Source organism: Ptiloglossa arizonensis, chromosome 2 (assembly GCF_051014685.1).
Source record: "Ptiloglossa arizonensis isolate GNS036 chromosome 2, iyPtiAriz1_principal, whole genome shotgun sequence".
Classification (NCBI taxonomy): Eukaryota; Metazoa; Arthropoda; class Insecta; order Hymenoptera; family Colletidae; genus Ptiloglossa; species Ptiloglossa arizonensis.
In genome coordinates this window covers 16,304,988-16,310,180 of record NC_135049.1, presented here as the reverse complement: position 1 = coordinate 16,310,180, position 5,193 = coordinate 16,304,988, and the positions used below count along the sequence as shown (strand labels likewise).

The window sequence follows — 5,193 nt, the reverse complement described above, 5'->3', positions numbered from 1 at the left end:
ATCAAGAAAGCTCTCCCCTACTTTCTTGCTTCGAGGATGAATGAAGTTGGACGTCACCGCGCGACGATGACTCACGGCTGTTGGCCACGAAGAGCAAAGTTCTGTTTTCTGCCATCGTTTCTTCGTTTCCTCTCACTTTCCTCCGGTATTTGCACCGCCCTTCCGTTCTTGGAATCCCACCATTCCACGTCCCTACGACCGGCAATTGGTTGTCACTTTTAGTCTACACTTCGCGCGATATTTCATTTTTGTTTGAATTGTCTCGACAGTGTTCGTTTTGTGAGATCAATTTTTTGGGAATTTACCGTCATGGTAACGATGACTGTACGCTGTTTTCGGTTCTGATCGAATATCGAGAAAGTATTTTTGATTGTCTCCGCCTGTTTGTGTTTACCTTGGATACTTTATATATGTATAGTGTGATACTTTATAGTATGTAGTGGAGAGTTAAACATTCGGTCGAACTTGGTTATAACAAGCACGGATATGTCACAGATGTAACGAATAAAGTACCGTAATGATTTTAATTTATGCGTGTCTTTATAAAATTATTCACTTTGATAACAAGCGTACCACAGTTTGACATTGAAGCAGATATCAATTTTCAAATTCGAAATAAAAACCTTAAATGGAATTGTATTTATTATTAATTAATATTGCTCGTAAGTGTATGGTTTTGAAATTATGGATAAAAACATTGTTTTTAATATTAAGTGTATCGCAGTTTATACAAACATATTAATACAAATAATATTCAGTCATGTGATCTTATTATTTTCTTGTTTCTAATATTTCTTTCGTTATTTAGATGTATCTATTTATAAAATTATTAACGATTAGCAAAAATATGAGGCGTTATAATGAAAAAATTTGTTTGGTCTCTTAGCGCTTGTTATAACCAAGTTTGACTATATATTTAAACACTTAATTCAAGAAGGGTGAGTCATGTTAATGTCAATGTTGTGTCACATTGTCTTGTCTTGAAACACGTTTCCATACTTTTGTCGTGATTTCATTTGCATTTTAAAAAAAGAAATTTGTACGATTAACGGTTTATAACGCGGATTGTAATTTCCTCAAACGATAAATTTCATTCGGAAATGTAGTATGTATTTAAATAGTTAACAACTAAAATAATGAAATTCTTTTCATTAACGTGATCACTTTATAATTGAGAGAAAAATGAGGCAAGAAATTCGAATAGGAAGTTAAGTATACCTGGAAGTATGATGTTCGTTAGATTAAGACTTCGATGAGGTATTGCATAATTATTTTGCAGATTTACAGATTACAAAGAGACGTAATTTCTGAATCATGGCACGAGGTCACGTAACGTGGTCGGGAAAAAGAGAATTTTCGTTGGCAGTTAAGAAATTGCAATGTTTCTGGGAACGTAATAATAATATTCTATTTCTCCTGGTATATTTAAATTTGTCAATCGCGTAGTTAAATTAAATTACAAACTCGCAAGATACTTTCGTAACCGTAAGCAAAATATTTCAATTACCTTCGTAGATTGACAAAATTCTTATCGCAGATATCTTGAAGAATATGAAAGGAGTAAACATTGAATAAACATTTCTTATCTAGCCAAGTAACATAAATTACGTTCTCCGCTTTCTGATTCACTTTATTTTGCTCGTAAATATTCTCTTATCTTGCGCTTGTCTCCGTGAGATCTTTTCTCGGTATCCCCTTATTTCTTCAAAAAGAAAAGACGACTTTTTAACTTCTCGCAAAACGGCAACGAGAAAAGACGATTCGTTACTCGAGAAATAAAAGTGAAAGCGTAAACCGTTATTCGAAACGAATGCCAGATTTACTCATTCGTTTCTAAATTTAAACAAAAAGAAGCTTGTCTAAACGAGAAGCGATCAATCACAAATACAACTTCCTCGTTTAAGCGTAACCTTCACTGCACCGTGAGTTTCTCAATTAGCGTTTGTAAAAGGTAGGTGATTTCAAGCAAAAACAAAATGGAAATAATAAGTGACTTGGGATCAGCTGCACTCTGTATAATATTTTATCAACTGGTTTCTTGTGAACTGGCTTTTAGGTTTGCAGACAAACCTGTTAAACGGAATGATATATCGAACAATAAAGAAGAGTTCTCTTAAAAATTGCTTATACAGATATTCAGTTCTCGTTGCATCTCTAAAATTAAAACCAAAGTTTCTATCGAGATCGAGAATGTCGATTTAAAATCTGAAGAAATCGATGTGAAATTACAAAAGAGATTCTAAATTTCATTTTGAGATTGTTGGGAGAACAAGTGTGCCCGTGTCGACTAAAAAAAGAAAGCAAATCTCGTACAGTGAAGTTGAATTTCGAATAATAATAATAATAATAACACAGCGATTTAAAATCCGAAGATATCGATCTAAAATTTCGAGGAGAGACGTAAATTTCAATACGAAGCTACTAAAAACGCTGATAACTCGAACAGAGAATTTCATATTCGACACTAAAGAGAGTTAGACTTAGTAGAGGTAGATTCTCACTGATCAGACTCGTCTCGTTCAAGGGTCGAATGTTTTCCCGCGTTTTCCAGCAGGAGCAGCGCTCGTAAGCGCGTCGCACTCGCAACTGTTTCAGATTCTCGCTTGTTGCACGAGATTGTGCCAACGGATGCCATGGCGTTTACCTCTTATGGCGGGGATAATGCAGACACACGGTGCCACATACGCGTGAACACGCATTACAGGCACGTGTGCCAGACTGCAAAACACAATTGACGATTATTCACAAATTTCGCCGGATGTTCAACGACATTTCTTTCAACATGAATTCCAACAGTGGCGCAACATTTGTCCGCGTAACTTTTCACTCGATATCTTCAAATTTTTAGAAATACAGAATTCACCGTGTATCTCGGTTCGTAAAATTGGGGAGCAACAATGAATCGATATTATCGAAATACGCCGTTCAATGATACAAATTAGCAGATATTAATACTACGGTCTTAAACAAGCTTCTTTCTTGCTCAACGTTTGGAATTGTGACTCTTTAAATTATTCCTAGAAGGAATATATTATAAAAAAAAAGAAAACAAGATTAATTGCATATCTGCGAAATGGAAGGAGATTATAATGTTTATGGACTTTAATATTGCATAAGGAAGCAAAGCAATGAGTAATAAGAATTACAATAGCATTATAATAAGAAATATCCATGGGACTTTATGTTTATGAAGCACATCGTTTATATATTATCTAATAACAACAATGTTTGTACGACTTCTTTCAATTTCTTCCTTCGATTAATTATTAACTGCCGTTTAATTATAATACAAACGAATTCCTTAATTTTAACTTTCACGTTATACTTTTACCTGTCTTCTAACCATCTTTACGCATATATTTTTATACGTGTTTTCGTTTGTCTGGTGCGTTCGAAGTACCGTGCAGGACCAAACCGCAAGGTCGAAACGTTTATCCCGATAAACGTGATGTTCAATTATACTTATTTGCGCTACTTTATACGTCACTTGTTTCTCAAATAAGACGAGCACACAATGTCAAGTATTTGTTAAGAAAGGTGCTCCGTAATTCGTGTACCGCGTGTACAATTTATCCGCGCTTCAACGACACTTTGGAGGCTTCTCGTTTCCCCGAGATGACCAGGTATCGAAACAAGCTTATCGATGGGTATCGCGAGTCCCGTCGCGCGGCTGTAATTGCACGTTTAATCGTATGCGTGGTCATTGCATAGCGATCCAGGGAGAAGAGGGACGTTTCCGGTAGGGAGAATGCAGAAATCTGCGCACGTGAGCGTCACACCGCACGCGGGTTAGGTTAGCTCGTCGCAGTTCTTAACGTTCGAATTCGCATGCTGAGCCGCAGATGATCCGTATCCGTCGACCGGATAGCACGTTAATCGCGTTATACGCGAGCTCGACATAATATGAATTTATCTCCTACGCGCGTTCAAATTTCCACGCGCGACACTGTTTAGCCTCGGGGGTTGAAACTCTTCGAATATTTTTCAGGTACTCGAATCGAGAAAGTATTCATATATTCGCGACATTTTTATAACAGGTTCACGTTTAGGGTGACGTACGCACGATACATCGACACGTTCGAGTTTCACGAATGTTAGTTCGCTTTGTCTCTTTAGAATTATATCTGTGCTTGAATCACCCGTTTGATTCTGTTTAGATTGAGTATTAATTATCAGTTGATCACAGAGTGCAGAAGTAAAAGCATTGTGGAAAGTGTAGTGATTGCTAATTGAAGAAATTCTTATCGAATTTCGACTGGTCGAGAAGTTGACGCCCAGAAACGTTTACTTTACGAATAACTATAAGTAACATGTACTAATCGTTATAAGTGTTACATACACTGTAAAGATTTTATAAACTACTACGTATGCCGATACAATTAAAATGTAATTATAATCAATTTCTTTGGGTTAGTGACTTGAAAATTTGACAAGAATTTTTAAAAATTTATAATCGCTACACTTTTCACCATGCTTTTGATAATTGTATCGCTGTCTAAGTGTATATATAAATTCGTTTCCACATAAGAGTAGATTTTATCCATCGTTGCTTTGGAATTGGAATATATTGTAATGACAGTGCTAGGAATATTGTGTATCTGAGAATTTTTAATTTAAACGAGGTACTCTGAATTTCTATAGGGATTATTAAAATGGAAGACTGATTGGACCATAATTAATATCTTTAACGGATCGAGTGTCTCCTGGAAACACTGATGAGTATACAGCATCATAAATATGATTTCGTAAGAGCCTCGTGTTGCAAAAGTAATTAGTCGGAAACGTGCAATTTCGATTAAAACCAATCCCGGTTTTGTACTCCATAATTTAGAAACATTCTTGCAATTTTGTTCCTTCGTTCTTTTTAAATTCTTTTACCTCCGTTTCGTTTGTTCTTTTCATAAACATCGAGAATGTCACGTGTCGTTGGGTGCATTTTTTAAATAGTTTATACGAGCGATATCAATGATCGCACGACAATCGTTCCGATCGAGTTTGTAAAATAACGTTGCAATTTCAGTATTTCAATCGATATTATTTGCGATATCGTTTCCGTGTTTCGAAACAGAAAGTGTTAATCAACGTGCCTTTTTTTATCGCCAGGAAGCGTTCTATCGATTTTAATTGCTCTACTGACTAATCGATAAACAATTTTATTGTGTTCAAAGGATCTAACAGTTCTTGTATCGATTT

At 35.7% G+C, this 5,193-nt stretch overlaps 2 protein-coding genes across 6 annotated transcripts in view; one reads left to right on the top strand and one right to left on the bottom strand.

Moving 5' to 3' along the window:
* Window positions 1-5,193, top strand: part of LOC143143794 (coiled-coil domain-containing protein 137) — a 51,804-nt gene that overhangs the window by 2,845 nt on the left and 43,766 nt on the right. The gene's annotated exons all lie outside the window — the stretch shown is intronic.
* LOC143143790 (ATP-sensitive inward rectifier potassium channel 12) overlaps window positions 1-5,193 on the bottom strand; it is a 60,512-nt gene that overhangs the window by 18,374 nt on the left and 36,945 nt on the right. For 4 of the 5 annotated variants that reach the window (XM_076305483.1, XM_076305487.1, XM_076305485.1 and 1 more), the window contains exon 10: window positions 55-192. The exons of the other annotated variant lie outside the window; for it this stretch is intronic. The gene's annotated coding sequence lies outside the window, so the exon portion shown is untranslated. Of the gene's footprint in view, window positions 1-54; window positions 193-5,193 lie in introns of those variants that run through there. 5 annotated transcript variants of the gene reach the window in all.